The sequence below is a fragment of the Hermetia illucens genome, chromosome 6, assembly GCF_905115235.1.
Source record: "Hermetia illucens chromosome 6, iHerIll2.2.curated.20191125, whole genome shotgun sequence".
Classification (NCBI taxonomy): Eukaryota; Metazoa; Arthropoda; class Insecta; order Diptera; family Stratiomyidae; genus Hermetia; species Hermetia illucens.
In genome coordinates this window covers 7,299,457-7,316,409 of record NC_051854.1, presented here as the reverse complement: position 1 = coordinate 7,316,409, position 16,953 = coordinate 7,299,457, and the positions used below count along the sequence as shown (strand labels likewise).

General features: G+C 45.6%; 1 protein-coding gene across 4 annotated transcripts in view; it reads right to left on the bottom strand.

Annotated features, from left to right (window-relative positions):
• Nucleotides 1–16,953, bottom strand: part of LOC119659922 (dipeptidase 1) — a 394,749-nt gene that overhangs the window by 143,681 nt on the left and 234,115 nt on the right. For all 4 annotated transcript variants that reach the window (XM_038068255.1, XM_038068254.1, XM_038068256.1 and 1 more), the window contains one exon: nucleotides 14,182–14,207. The gene's annotated coding sequence lies outside the window, so the exon portion shown is untranslated. The remainder of the gene's footprint in view (nucleotides 1–14,181; nucleotides 14,208–16,953) is intronic.

Sequence of the window (16,953 nt, the reverse complement as noted above, 5' to 3'; positions counted from 1 at the left end):
CAATCTCTCCCAGAAGGTACGGTCGGACAGCTGTTTGAAGCAGTTCTTTTTACTCCTCCGAATGGCTTCTTTTATGTGGCAATATAGGTGTATGTATGCCTCCTCTCCACCGTGGCAATAGGGGTTTCCCTTTAGCCTCTGGTAAAGCCCGTTGCGCCGAAATAAGCGGACTACAAACTTGCAATGTCGTTGTACCACCAGTAATTGGGTTGCCTACAGGGGAGCAACCGCCTTCTGCGCATAGCAGCATCGCATGCTTCAGTCACCCACCGGCCTGTATGAAGCCCGAACATTCACGAGTACAACGTCTAGCTCCGCGAAAGTTTCGAGCGGGATACGTTCTCTCACATTCGTTGCCCCTTTTGTCCTTTAACCTAAATGCCGTCACCATGGTTTCAATATGGCTCACTAATTATGGCCACATTGATGCACCGTCTGGCAGTGGTTGAGGTTGATTTGTACAAACCACATTGCGATTTGTGTTGAGGGCTCTTCTGTATTCCGGGCACCTGTTGCTGCCTGCAATGTGCCGACGGTCCACACCCTCCTTCCCTTCGCACTGTGGGCAATGTGGGTCAGCTTCACAGTTCTTGCTGATATAGCCACCCATTCCGCATCTCCTCCTTTGGTTCGATCTGCCAGTTGGACTGGTGCATGCGTTAGCGATGTGACCAAAGTCAAGGCATCTAAAGCATCGCTTCAATGCCACCTGCTCCCTAAGCTGACACAAAACCCAGCCTATTCTTACTCTCCCTGCTAGCCCTGATTTCAGCGTCCTGTCCCAAGGATTCTCCAAATTGACTCAAGAATGTTTCTGCGGTTACATCCTTGGATTGCAATCTAGGGAGAAGTGACACCACAGACTAATATCAAATCAGCCACGCAGCGGACGCATTTTGATCCAACCAAGAATATAGAGGAGGAGGGGGGTCGATTGATCAGAGGTAAGTCAATGTCTTTATGGGATGGGTCACTTATCAGAGGGAGGGTCAATAAACTCAGTCTATTAGAATTTAAAATCCAATTAGCTGTGCTCAACTACGATCAACTCACAGTAAAACTACCAACAATTGCTGAACAAAGGACGTGCTCCTATTTGCATATCCGTTCCGACTTCTGCTTGCAACGTAGCAATTCAATAATTTTCCAGCTCTTTAACTCAAACAAATTGTTCAACCGTTTTACAAATTCATCACTCACCCCCTTCAGATATCATTGCGTCATTCACTAACTTCCGTTCATTATATAAATCATTCAAATTTCAAATACACCAAAACCATTTTGCTCGAAACGAAACTGCACTCCGCCATTCTATTCATTACAAGGACGAAATTTTCAAGTTTTCCAACCTGAGGGGAAGTTACCAAACAGTTTCGAGTAGCGCAGACTAAGGCAGACGAAGTGCAGTTTAATTAATGCTGATGAGAATTTTTGGCATTAACAGATACATAGGACTGAGCTGTAGCGAAAACTTGGTACCCACGTACGAAATATGCATGGGTTGAATTTAAATCGAGGATGCCGGGAGCGATGACAATGGCGCATAAGAACAAGCATCTTCCGTTTGTGCTGCTTCCCCCTTGCGGTTTCCCGAGAACGTTGAATTATCATTAAGTTTTGTAAATAATCTCATGCGGAATCTGTGATGTTTTTGTTGGTCCTGCGAACTCCGGGGTGCACAAGGACCGAGGAAGATTGTAACCAGGGGAATCGCAGGGAGCTGTGTAGATCAAAAAACTTCGCGAAACTCAAAGAATTTTCCTTGGATTCCTTTTTCTAGTACGAGTAACAACAAACTTATTACAATATATCCACCCACATGGAAAAAAGCACCAACAACAATCAGGACATGTGAATCGTTGTGGCGGTGTATCCTTTGTTCAGGATAACTTTTGGGTTGTTTTTGATCTTGTTATTTGTATTTTTGCATGGTATTGATGTCAGCGAAAAGTTTTGTATTTGTGATGATGCTTCCTTCGGGAAATTGATTAATTGGCTCAGAAAGTTTTTACTGAATGGGATTATGGATGAGGTGGCATGGATAGATGTTCTGCTCCGCGTAAAAAGTGTTTGTTGCGTCAATTCTATGATTAAGTAAAAATCGGTGACCTAGTTTTGGAAAAAGGATTTGCAACAGGTCTGAGATTGGCGACAGCAGACAATTTGGCTATGTCTCAGAGCAATGGATATCATTCTATATCCAGATGAAGTCAAAAGGGCGGACCTAATTGCTTCACAGCTATATGGTAGCAGCACCTGAAAACGTGACCACCGCAGTTACTCTGAGGATCCAGGCCTTCCTTGATGTCTGCCTCCGTCGTGCGGTAGGTGCTGGTGCTCTGATGCGACGCAATCTCGCCCTAAAAGCTAGGTCGACCTAGGCATCAGACGCATATTGAGGTGACGATTCAAATGCGGTAATGGCAGTTGATAGGTCATAAATTAAATTACTACATAGAGTGGAATCTACTTTATCAAGAAGGAGGTGCTGAGATGTCCCATTCCAACTGAGAGACATTCATATATTTCGTCGATCCACTTTGCGACGCCAATTTATTCCAAGATCTACCAAAGGCACTGCCAAGGCGAACAATGTTTTTAAATGTTTCTCTCCCGTTTCTCATCCAAACTTTTGCCGAGTTGCCTTCATCTTGAGCAATCGATACCGGTAAATGGAAAGTAAGCCTAAATTCGGCTCCGTCAATCCAACTAGTGGGTTTATTGTTTTTGCAGGTTAACGTAGAAAAGATTTGAACTTCGGGAAGTAGCTGTGAGGTCCTTGCTTAACCGTGCCTAACATCAGCTGTCAGTAACCGCTGCCGAAGGAACTTCTTTTTTTGTTGTTAATAGCGTAGGTGAATGCGTTTAAACACAGAGTGTTGGAGCTCCGCAGCAGTACACCGTCGGACTACCAGCTAAACACCTCCCTGTCATTAGACTAGCCTGGAACCGTTTGACACATTACTTCGGGATAGCCTCCTCCCCTCGGCTTGGGGAGTCTTCAAGTCAGGGAGTTCCTTTCACCAACGGGAGGGGATTTGTCAGTACTCCTCAGCATCTATTTGACAATGTTGTCTGGAGGAAGCTCCCTTGGGTCTGCATAAGACTGCTGACGCAACGCGCCCCGTCTTTGATTTCATTGCAGACCACACAATAAGGGATCGTGCCTTCCCAATCTTATGCAGGTAAAACTGAAAACATCCATGTCTATTGGAAGTTGGGTATGAAAGTGGTCAATTGCGGATGAGCCGTACATTCCATCTGCTTCTCGGCTCATTTTTCCAAGTGAGTTTCCACTTGGCAAGTGTGCGTTGACGTTTTTCACGGGCAACCACCTCTCTTAATTCTTCGCTCATCCGACTGTAGATAGCTTTACGCTCCTTAGCAAGGCAGGCGACAGGGGTTACTCCCAGGATCACCATCACGGCCCAATGAGACCCTGTTATAAGCAGACGCCCCTCGTAAAGCTCCCCGTCTCTGCACTTACGCAACGCGCTTATGATGCACCTCCCTTTCCCTCTTCACCCTTACAGAGTAGCCGACATTCGCGATTAGGCCGAAAATCCAGCTACATGGCTGTCCGCTGCTACTTTGATTTGCTCGAAGAAACTCATCTTCGAATCGAGCATTAAGATACTTAACAGCTGGTTTTGAATTAATAGTCAACTGGCATGCTAAATCTTATCAGGCGTAGGAAGCGTTTCAAAGGGGATGGATCCTGGTGCTACTCCCGACGTGATATCCATTTTCCGCTGGTCCTTTAGCGTCTCATAAAAAAGGGAGCGGTCTTTCAACCCTCCAACCCTCAATATCTGCAAGAGATAGCTTGGCACTAGGAATAAGTTTTCTACTGTGCCTAGAACATCTGCTCATCTTACGGAATTCAAGGCATTTCTGACATCATTATCCGTGGCTGTGTGCCTCTGCCCGATTAACCACATCATCGACCTCCATAAAAGCATCCATTGTGGATCTCCCTGTTCTGAACCCGAACTGCCCTGCGGATAAATCTCTGGTAGCACGGATCGCTCAGCGAGTCTACTCCTGATGACCTCTTCTAGCACTTTCCCGTGCCAGGCACACAGAATGGTCGGCATGCACACGCCTGTTGAGGATCTCTTATTCATTTGCTGATAAGCACGAGCGTTGCCACTGTCTAGACAAGGAAAAATTCCCCCCTTCAAGCAAGCGTTGAACGCCCCGAGCAGCAAGTCGGCCCTTGGCGGAACACCAGGATGCTCCTGGAGTCTCCTTGTGTGTGTCAAACGGAGGAGCTAATGGCATTGCTTCTGTATACGGCAATTTGCGCCGTTTACCAGTAAGTAAAAGGCTTATCACAATTGGGGCTCCTTCAGAGCATGGAAGTGTCATACGCCATCGTTATCAGGTTCATCACTGGGTGTCAGTAGCAACACTGCCACACCCTGAAATGCCCTCTAGTACGACTCTGCTTGTTCCAAGATCTTCGATGAATTTCCCGATGCTCACCCTCGCAACCTTCCACACACAGGGGGAGCGCCGAGTTGATGCACGTCAGCAAGTAGTGTCAACCACTTCGAACGCGATGTATGGTGATCACTCACCGAAAAGTCTTCTTGAACCCTCCACCCGTCAACCGATGCTGACAGAGACTCCAATGCAAAAGTTATGTAAGGGATGCTTCCTTTGCAGCCTGGGCGTCGAAACGTTGCGTGGATCCGGTGTTTAAAACTACGAACCCAAATTTCGCCACAATTTCTAGGATCCGTTTCCCTCTGGAGTCTGGCTGAGGCATACCCCACTCAAAAGCCTTGGTATTAAAGTGACCACAACGTCCAAAACGGCGTCCTTCAGAACATCAAGTTGGTACAGCCCCCCATCCTTGGGCAAGAACAGGAAATCAAACGCCGTCCTGAACCCAGATGGCAACGGAACCTCATAAGTTAAGATGCCATGAAGCCATGTCCTCGTTCCGGTATTTCTCGCTGATTAGCACTAGATAAGCCTTTACCTCCGCAGCGAATGCGCGTACAATTATTGAGCGGCTGACTCCCGTGTATGTTAATTTGTTGGATGCGAATCAGGCTAGGCGCGTTATAGCCCTTTTTAGTTCCATCCTAAAGGTTGGACACCGTCACGAACCCGCAGTGTGTGCAACGATCTCAACAAGAACCGCTTTACGATCCTTGCAGGGATCACAATTTTCGCTTTCGATGCAGGTCCTCGGTTCGTGACCTACTTGACCGCATCTGCAGCATGCTGTGCAAGTTGCTAACGTAGGTCAATAGTCTAGACACCTGTAGCACTTGGTAGGGGTTATTCATACCTTGAATGCTACTCATCCAAATTTGATTTTCCCCCTATTACGGAGTTCCTTCACATATGGCTTGGTGACTTCCACCACAACGAGTGTTTGGCCTCGAACATTCACAGAAGTGATGCCTATTAGGACATTGGTTATGTCTGGATATTTGCGCTTTATAGCCTCCTCCACTTGCACCTTTTGTGTGAGGGAGTCAAGATATCGGATTTCTAGAAAGCACCCTTCCCCGTCAGTAGCTCCTTGACCGCTTCGCAAAACGTAACTAGTCGCCTTCGGGCCTATTTCGACGAGGCCTCTGCCATCCTTCATTTTCTATATGGTAGACACTTCTGGGCTTCATCCTGTAGAGGATTTCACTGAGGACTTTCGCAAATATCTCGCCTTCCGTCGGTTTAATGAGCAGAACCGACGGTCTAACCCCTCTTTGTTCCCTGAAGTTTTCTGTATTTGGTTTTTAGTTTGCAGCCTCCTTGCCTTTGGACAGGGGGTTTCTGGCGGCGCAGCGAATTCTTTATTTTTATCCTGCCTTGCCTTTTTTTGTGCGGTGGAAACTGCTTCTGTAAAGTCTCCTTTAGGCGTGTCTTCCTTTTTCCGGGTTTTCCTCTGTTCGATTTGCAGTGGGGGGTATCTACGATTCGTTTGACGCTTGTAGTGTTTTCAGCGGGGCGTGCTGTTGTTTCTGCTTTCTGTACGCCTTCTGCTGCTCTCCATGCCTGTAGAGGGAGATGCGGCCCAGAAGTTCTTCCAGCCTGTTTTTGACGTCTTTGCTGACGTTCTTCTGGAGGAGTCAACTCTTCATCCTTCTCAGATATTTCATCGATTTTTTTTGTTTTATCATGTTTGTTCTTCGCGGGAGTTTCACCGAGGAACTCCTTGCCTTAAGCAATACTTCAAACGATTCTATGATTAAATGTGATGGTAGATCTCCGGCCTTCCTTCGAAGTATATACAAACCAGTGCCTCCTCAAAAAGGTAGTGCAAACAAATGGCCCATTAGAGGGCCTTATCCCACCCAAGGTCGTCAACTAAATGAAGAGCACAATTTAAAAAACAATCACCTGAAAAGCTTTCCTCATTTCCAGGTAATCTCGTCTTATCATGAAACTTTGATGCTCCACTTCCATGTAATCAAAAATTATCACAGCAATAATACCGTCTTATCAACTGACATTTATTCTCGGGAATGTTCCCAACTCAAGTCAAATTACAGGAGTGTCTACCATTTAAATCATTTATTATCACCTGTCTGAAAAATTCATTAGTAAAAATTTCAATCCTATTTCGCAGACCGCGCCCGAGAACATTTCCAACCCATCTATCCTGAATAAAAGGCTTCAGCCAGGACCCTCATCATGAATAAATGAAAATAAAATTATTACTGACACTGGGCCTGATATTTTTTTCGGACTCAACTTGAAAACACATTTTCCAGACAAAACCGCCATTACCGCCATTACCTTTTTTGCGAGTGGCCACATCATTTCCACATCCATCTGACGAAAGTGGATCCAACAGCGGCCGACTCGTGTCCTTCCCGGAACGTGAATAAGCTTTGTCTCTTCTCTTATCTTGATACAAAATACATAAAACAAGGGATGGCCCGCAGAAAAGCCCTAATTTAATGTACTTTACGATAATAATCTCTCATTTCTATGTCCTAAGTCACAAACGTTACTGCGGAAAAAACTGCGGAGATGAAGTCAACCATGAAACATTACAGTGGCTTTGTAGGCCAGCGGGGCTGAAACGGGGAAAAACCCTTTTTTATGAGACCTGCATGTTGAGTACAACAAGGACAACTGACGAATTATGAATCTAGGTGAGGGCGGTGCAGCTGAAATTTTTAATTAAATTTGCTAATATCATTTTGGCGAAATGGTACTCGCAATCAGGACCGTGATTACTCCTAACTTAATTATTTCCATTCAATATGGAATGGAGGCGTTTTCTTATGATTCCTCAGGGAATAAGAACTCAAGAATTTCGTTAGAATTACCCTTTCAAGCGTCAGTTTAGAGTGAGTAGAATTTGATTAAAAAATCTGAACGGAGCCGAGTTTTAAGGCCTTGGCACAGATGAAAAGTAGAATAGAAACCCAATTTCTTGAGAGTTATTACGGCCCATTAGTAGAGCCCCGGGGACTGGGTAGTAATTCATGCAATTATTTTGAGTATCTTTGTAGTTCTGTATCTTGCTTATTTTAAACAAGAACTACGTGAGTAGGTACGTATAAACTGGGCCCTCAATTAGTATGAAATCAAGCCAGCTCAATATCGAATCAACAAGTTACCCTCACCAAAGGGTAAGCATTTTCAGCCCCCATGCTTGAAAAATCCGTGACCATTTTGCGATAAATCCTTACCCGGATCAAAAACCAAAATATTAACTTTTTTCTACCCCATCCCTGCACAAATAGCCCCAAATGGAAAAAAAGATTTAAGCCCTCACACTCCTCCCAAAACTTTGTTCTAATTTAAACAATTTTTAATTTATTCACGGCTTCCTTCCCCCTCCCTCCATTTTGCATGTTTTCCATTTTTTTGTTACATTTCCCTCACTAATTCGTGTCTGCATTACATCTAAATGCCCAAGAAATTAGAAATAAAAGCGGCTTTATTTGGATAATAGCCACCCCCGATTAAAAGGCGGATGGATGAGCAGTGGCCAGAGTGAAAGTCGGTAAAAGGATGAAACCTAACGAAATGGAAATTCTGGAGAATGCTCCATTCATAAAGGGAATACTGATGTGGGCTAAGCTAAACGAAGGATTAAAAATTTCCATATTTTTATTAATTTTTTTCGGTGCTGGCTTGTTTGTTTCTCATTCATTCAGGAGCGTTTTTTTATGAAGAAAGGACACTGTATAATAGTTTGGAAGGATTCATTAAGTGAAATGAAACGGTACGCGTCCTGGCGTTTTGAAAATGTTTGTTGTACGCTTGTTGAACAGTTCCTAGGCGGAAAACTAAATTGCAATAATTCATTTGAATAAAAGTGAAAAAAGGATGAGGAAGGATAGGCAGCTTGGTTCCAAGGAGCTTTATGGATTCTCATTGTGACAATCACTCTGTCTTGATGAATGAAATGGTTCGTTACTTTCAAATGTATTCAGCAGACAAAATTCTTCGCATTTTGTCCTCGAAAGCAATGACAATTGAAAGTTGTCCTTTTCACTTTGATGATGTGATGATTAAAGGATCAGGCAGTTACCACGGGCCAAAATAATGAAACTTCAAACAACGTTAGAAGTGAAATTAAGTAAACAAAGTCGATCAGTTTATCAAATGAATCTATTGATGAACCGCATAAAAACAGGCAAATGGAAAGCTCTACCAAAAATGAGGGCTTTGTTCATGGAAAGTTGAATTATCTGCTTCCTTTGTTCGAAAACTTTGCCTTCTACACAATTCACTTGGGGTAGAACCACTATTTTAAGTCCATTAAATTACAATAAAAGTTGTTTTCCATTTCTTAAATAAAATATGGATGACCATAAGCTATAGTGATCCGTCTCAGCTCCTCGACCATTCAACGCTTTCCCAACTATTATTATCTTACGTTGTCCTTCGTTACTCCGGTGGCTACCCACAGACACAAAGACTGGCTTACATGTATATCAGTGGCGCAGTGAGAAGATACTTAACGGCATCTCTGGAGGCCCTTCTGGGATTAACCCCTCTTCATCTGCACATACAGATGCAGGCAAGGAGGATGGCCGAGAATATCAGTAAGGCGGGAAGCTGCCTAAATCGAAGGAAGATTCACATTCTTTCTAGGCAGTATCCCGAATTGTTGATACCAAGGGATACCATGACAACGATGTTTCACTTCGATAAGAAGTTGGAAATACGTTATAGTAACAGCGCAAATTGGGAGAGCGGCGGAAATATACGCCATAAACAGATGTGCCTCTTTCAATCTCCAAAGGAACTACAGAAGGCAGAACATTGCTATTCTCATCGGCAGCCGAGTCTGAATGCCGTGTTCTTCGCAGAGTCGAAGAGCGTCGTCAACCCTCCCTTCCCTTCACCTTCAACATCGACTGCTGATATCATCGAACTGTCATTGACAGTCAGGGAGCATCTTTGCTGATCGGATGGCAGATGCCTTCAATATTCCTTAGAGATTAGATATTGTCTGCTGTTTGTTTTCTTGGGCACTACTTAGTTCACGACTCCAAGGTACGCTACATGGTCTGGTTGATTGCAAATCGATGAACGCCGTTCGTTTGTCCGCTCATCCGTCGGCCCATTTGTCTTCTTGTCCGCCGGGCCCGTACATTCGAGTGTCTGTCCACCCGTCCGGTTTTCCTTTCGACTACATGTTCACCGATTGCCTGCCTGTCCACTCGCCCATGCCCTCCTTTCCGCTCAAGCATTTGTGCGGCCATCCGCAGGGCTGTGAGTCCATTCCTCTTTCCGTCAGTTTATTTATCAGTCCGTTCGTCTGTCTACTCATTCGTCCCTCCGTGTGTCCGTCCACGTGTCAGTCCCTCTATTCACCCCGTCTGCAAGTTGACACATCCATTCGTCTGTCCACCTCGCTAGTGCATTCATCTGTCCAACCGCCCATCTATCCCTCCATTCATTCATCCCTCCATTTGCTCGTCTATCTCACCTACTGTATGTCCTTCTATCTGCCCCGATCGTCCGTCCGCTCTTCCCCGTCCGACCGTTCACCCTTACATCCGCCGATCGTCCATCCATCCATCCATTCGTCTCCCCGTTCGTCAGCTCGTCCATCCCCGCCTGTTCGTTCGGTCGTTCGCTCAACCGCCAGTCCCCTGTTGAGCAGTTGTTCATTGCGCCTGTTATCCATCTTTCTTTCAGTTCACTCATCCGTCCGTCCGCCTATCCGTCCTATCCCCCCCCCCCCCCGTTTTCGAGTCCATCTTTGTCTGTCCGTCCCGTCGTCGATTATCCGTCTGCTTGCCCTTTCGCCCGCCTGTCCTTCCATTCATCTGTCCCTCCGTCCCCCATCCATTGTTCATCCGCCCGCTCGTCTACCTGTCAGTCCGGGACGGAGAAGACGTGCTGCCGGACGCATGGAACGATGAACCAGCGGGTGGTCTGGCGATAGGGGAATGGCTAGAGAAAGGATGGAGGGACAGGCGAGCGAACGGATGGGTGGGTGCACGAACGGTCAGAGGCGGACGGAAGGGCGAATAGGCAGGGGCATGGTCGGATGGACGAATGGACGTGTGGGCGGGAGTGGACGGCCGGGTTGACGGGGGAAAAGTGGATAGCAGACGCATGGACGGAGGAGTGGACGGCGGCTAGGAACGGAGGGATGAGCAGCCGGAAAGGCGCGCATGAGGACGATTGGGCGGGTGGAGGGTCGATTGGACGGGTGGCCCACAGTGGAACGGGAGTGGAATGAATGGAAGGCAGACGGAGATATGGGCAGACAAGTCGACGGATGGCCGAGGGACGTGAAGATAGACAGACGGGGGATGGACGGATGGCGGATGGATCAAGGGGCGACCAGACGGTTGGCGAGAAGAACGGGCGGACGCCTGGATAGATGGCCGGATGGAAGGGGGAATGTAGACGTGGATGGAACGAGTGAACGGAGGTCGCATGGTCTGATGGACGGGGAGAGGAGAATATAGGATAGATAGGATAGATGAACGGGGTTAGTACGGCAGAGAAAAGCGGATGAACGGGCGGATGGATGATTGGACGGACGGGTGGATGAATGGTCGCAGGAAGGTGGATGGCGGACAGTACATGCATGGATCATCGGACGGACGGACAATCGGAAGACCGGCTTGGAGCTGAGCGAGCAGTCGGATCAGGTTTCCCGGACGAACGGATGAGTAAATGGAACGACAAGTAGACAGAATGATAAACGGATGGGAAGACGAATGGCCGGACAGATACGGCCGGAAGGTGGACGGATGGGCGGGCGTGCAGGCAAAAATAGACGAACAGAAGAATGGACGGACGGCAGAAAGATATACGGATGGACGGGCAATGGAAGCTCGGGCGGGTGCACAGGCAGGCGTACGAGCCAATGGACAATTGGATGGACGATTGGTCAGACAAACACGTTGTTAGGCGGCTTGTCAAACGGACACATAGACGGCCGGACGGACAGAAACTTCAACGGGTGAAAGGAGGGGGGGGGGGGGGGCGGATGCACAGACGGACGGGCTGATGGATGGACGGACGGATGGGCAGACAGACGGGTGAACGGACGGACCGGTGTATGGCAGTCAGACGGATGTAATTATAAGTTTACAGTAGTATTTTGCATAGGCGTGAAGTGAGGTCTATAACAACTTTCTTAGTACTTAGACTTCACAAATTCTAGGAATATGTATAATACATCCACAACGTCGTTTCCTTTTGTCGCGCTAAATATAGAGACTCGAAAGGAGGCCTGTATTTGCCGTCAACAGCGCTCTTCCAGCGAACTCTTGAAGTTTCCTTTTACAGTGGTTAAGAGTAATTTTGAGCGACCCCTCCCCAGTAGCAATACACGGTTAAAACCAACAAGTCGTATGTGATCTCTCTCATTCCCTCTTGAATCCTATTTAGAGATCCGATTTGCTCCGAGGCTTTAAGCTTAAATACACTGGTGATCCTGACAAATGTGCCTTGATACACGTGGATGAGGAGTTGATCACCATTTTCTTTAATCTGGACTCGGCGCCAGTGATTCCAATGGAAATGAAAACCTAGGAACATTGACGAAGGTATCAAGATGATCGTCAAAGAGCCCCAGAGCGTAGACAAGGACCACGAGTTCCCGACTCGAAATGAGGTGGAAAATCATTAAGTGAGCATTGAAATTGTGTATGAAGTGGGTGGAGTTTCGACGAGCGGTCGATATTCACCGATGAGCTCGTTTCGTCGGACCCTTTTTTCTTCGCCATTAGTACGTGGCAACTGTCCCCCTCATCTGCTTTCCAGCAGATAACGACTTTTTGTCAAAGAAATTCACGGCGATTTGACTCAATATGACCCAATTGGCTTTACTTACTATCCAGTCCCAGCTCTCCCGCAGTCAACCGTCCCTGGTACTGGTGTCACCAATTGTATCAATCGCGCGCTGTTACTCTGGCAACATATTCGTAGCTTTGGATGACCTCGATCATCATTCCAGATTCTTGCGACGGCGGGCTGTTGACATATTAGCATTAAACGGCCTTCTCAAAAGATTTCTCACTAAAAATAAGAAGTCTCACATTGTCTCGATGCCCGAAGCAACATAGTGAAGCTGACGGCACGGCAACCTGGTCCCGAGGACGGAAGCATTGAATACCACCATCGGCGCCTTTTTCGAGTTATCTGCCGTTCTCTAGGTTCTCCCCAGGGAACTGTTAAACAGCGAAGGTTGTTACAACTCCTACTATTGAGGGCTCTTCTGGGTTCTTACCGCTTTCTCCAACATCACGTAACCTTCAAGTTTGTGAAGAGAATGGACAAGGAGGTAGCAGACGCCTTTTCGAGCACACGTGTCGTTGCTATGCCTTTTATACTCAATCTGAAATCCATGAGGGAACTGAAAGCGAGCGACGAGGAAATTCTTCAGCTGGCTCTCCAACGATTGGACATCAATGGCCACTACATCCTGTGCGAAACTTCGCCTGGAAGCCACATGCCCTATCTACCAGCCGCCTTACGCAGGAAAGTTTTTGACATGTTTCACAACCTGGTGTGTCCCACTGGGTTCGCCTATTTTCACAGAATGGGATCAACAATGTCAGCCTTGCCAACGTTCCAAGGTGCATTGTGACAACACAGTGCTTTGGAGTCCTTCGATGTGCCTAACAACCGGTTTGACCTTATTCACAACGATGGAAATGGAATATTGCAAAACCAGTTGATGACGGCTATCAACCGGCTTTGTATCCCTCTTCCAGATCAATTGGACCGTCGGTCCTGATTTAATTAATTGATTTTTATAGTTAAACTACACCCTTCAAGACGGTCAACCCTTCCCCACCAAAATCTAATTATATTTTATTTTCTCTTGCTTCTGAAGCCAAAGGATATTTTTCTTGATGTCAATGGAAATTTATCTTACACAAAAGCTCTACTTTTACTGCAGCGATAGGTCTACTTAAGGAAGTTAGCTCTGAAACTGTACAGAAAGTCCAATTAAATACCACAATTAAAATGATATAGGAAGGGATGTCTAATCGGCTTAGATGTCTGTATTGACTTTGTAGTATCTTGTACGCAGCCCCACAGAACTTATAAACCACTTACGCTGGTAAACACTGAAGCCATCCCTTCTAATGGATGCAACGAGGCAACTTAAAAGGAGACAGAATTTCGGAAGTTTAATATAAAAGATAAATAATGTATCCAGAAGTACCACCCTAGGATTGTTGCTCTAAACAAGTGCTCATTATTTCCTTTCCATTTAATGCCTGGAAATATTATACTTGGCGTATTCATTTGAAGGCACGGAATGCAGAGCGTTAAATTTGAATTTTTTTAGTCCTCCCCCCATCCCTTTTTGCCTGCAGCCACAGGAATTCTAATTTAATTTATTCCTACCTACGAAATTGTCAAAATTCCTGTACAATAGAATAAACAATGGTAAATATGGTATTCAAAAGGGAGAGATTTGAATTATTAAAATCAAGCTCAAACTACATACTTGGCATTCTGCATGTGTGTTCTTAGGCAAATAGACATTGTCGAGTTCACAATGAAGCACTTTTGGCTTTTGTTATTCCTCATTAAATAGGAACACATTCCCTAGTTTCCCCGCATTGTATGTATGAATGTATAAACATTCAGAAACAATGGGGGACCTCGTTTTGTGGGATCAGTTGTAGCTTTTATTTGCAGAGATGCCTTCAATACTTACTGAGGTGGCTTAGGTTACTTTAAGATAAAGCAATCTTAAACAGAACTTACCTTTAATGAAGATATATTCTAATCATCTGGAACGAGAGAAAAAGGGGTTGTTATTAGGTCTTCAGATTGTTAGGAAAGATAGCAAGGAAAATCATTGCAAACAAAGCTTCTTACTAATCGAAAATATAACTCTGCCAGCAGGGAACAATGCGTGTTGCTCAGCAAAAAATGTAAAGCAATTACGTTGCTTTTCGCACCCCCTATCGCTCCATTTAGTACTCCTTCGCACAGAACAGAGCTTAATGTTCTCCCCACCTTATAATTATCGGACGTAATTATCAGGACTTTGTGTCACGATAGCGTCTTTCACCCCTTTTTTAACCCATGTGTTTATAAATAAACCCTGACAACATGATGTCTTCGTTTTCCAGCCAACCCCCCTGCTCATACCCCCTCTCCGGGACAGTGCGTCCATGCTAACGCAAGTCGGCCGCGAATGAAGTCAGCAAAAAGTACACCCACTGCAATATTATCCGTTCCGGGGCAAATATGGTGTTTTCAGGATATCATCAGTCATCAGCGTAAACACCACATACTTAGCATATATGGCCAATAGATGTGCCAGCATGCAGGAGGTGTGTGGAGACTTCATACGAGCATATACATATATGCAAACATTATAAATGATTTTATCCGACTGACATTTGTAGGGGTTGATAAAACTTTTGCGAGCGTGCAGCGCTAGGCCGTGTTTTATGGGTGCAGTAATGTAGCGTTTTCTTATAAAAATGTTCACGCGATTTGATATATGATTGGTTTTCTTAACGCTCGATAACGTTATTGTTTTATGGCAAGTTTTCATTATGCGTGGTTTAATTACTCCTGGAAATGCGTGTAGTTTGTAGAGAATATGACATTAAGATAATTATCTTCAATTGTGGTAGCAGGTCTACAAGGAATCCCAGCGAAACCAAGGCGGAGATATTGTAAAAGTGAAGAAGTGGGCTCGCGGACGTCGATATCCAACGACCACAGGGCCTTACTAGTGGGATCCTTGGCTACAGTGGCATCAAATGTTACGAGCGCACGGGAGGGACTAGAACTGGTTCCTTTGACAGATTCGTCCAGAAGGAGGTCGATTTTTTCCGCAGAACCACACCCTTACAAACACAAGCCTCGCGAATGAAAATGCTACCCCTAGGGGGAGAGAGTAGTGGGATACAGAAAGGAAAAAACAATGACACCTAGCTGCTCAAGCGACTAAGTGAGGGCTACCTTTATTACACCGGGTAATAAAATATGAGAATATAAGGGCATGATTAGAGGCATCAGGTTGGTGTAAGGTAAGGAGCAGAATGAAGGAGGCAGGGAATACAAGTGACGCCTACTTAAAACTTCAGAGATTAGAAACCGAGGAAGAAGCTGCGCGGCGGTGGAAGGAATCAACAGGGCAACAGACCCCTAAGAGTGGTTTGGGAGTTCATCGTTCATCCTAAAAAAGTTGAGCAAGTAAGGCTGAAGCTATTGGCGTATTTCAAGCAGTGACAGTTCCGGAGAAAGAGTTTGGACTCCCAAAATGGTGTGAAAGCATGGAGAAAGGTGCCACCTCGGAAAAAGAGAACTAGGAGAAAGATACGACCCGAAGTTATTATCATTTCCAAACAAGGCAAAATGCTATACGCAGAGATTCTCAGGAGAGTGAAGGCAGACCGAAAACTCACCAATTTAGCCAGATTATACGGTCCCAGTTATAAAACCTTATGTCGGAGCTCAAGAAATCAAATATAACGGCAGACAAATTCTTGAGTAAAATTGGATAGTTCCTAGAAGAGGAAGCCCAAATCAAGGCTAGCAATCTACATGAGATGAGCTCATTACAAACTAGGAGGTCCGCAAGGCCCTGGAAAAGGAGTTCCACCTCATTGGATTTCAAGAGCCGGCGATAAAAATGTTACGAAAAGCCTACGGTGGATGATAAACCGCCATCATCTGCCTACCACTGGAGGCAGCACTCAAACTGTTGGCAGCAGTAAGGCAAGAACAGGCTGAGTTATGTATCGTCTTAGGCAGCAAATGCCTTAGCCCCGGTCACATTACACAGACCAGTTCAAATGACAAGTCAAAGCAATGCAGGAGATGCGGAGCGAAGGGCCACATCAGCAAGGACCTTGAAGCGGACCAGAATTGCTAACTTGCGGAGAATAAGCACTCCAGGAAATAATGGAGCACTTGCAGGAGAACTTTATTAGAGTGAAGGTGAGAAGAGTTGACATATACAGCTGCTATGTTCCACCCGGCGCTATACTTGACGAATAAAAGCAAATGTTGAGCTCCCTAGTTTTGGATGCAAGAGACCGTTGGCCGATAATCATTGCAGGTGGTTTCAAACATGGGGTCTTCAATGAGGCAGCCTGGCAACGAATTTGAGAGGACTTGTTCTGCTCAAAGTATTCGCGAAGCTAGACGTAGTACTCATGAATACCTATATACTATATACTTTAAGGAGAGGGGGCATGGCATCTATATCTATAGTCAACCTGACACACGTAAGCGCCGCTTTACTGGGAAGCTAGTCAAGGTTACAGAGGGATTACCCTGCAATCTGCATGGTGATCAAAAGCTAATCGAGTTCCAAAAGAACTCTCACAGAGCGCCGGGTTGGTCGCCGAAAGCTTTCAAGGGTGACACATTTATTCGTTCAGTTCATAGAAAAGTCAATCAGATCGTCCAATGGGTTCCGGAAATATGTGATACTACCGTTGCCTAGAAGGCAAGGCAACCTAACTATCGGCGAAACAAAAAAAGGCAAGTTTGCGGGTCGTTTGATTCTGG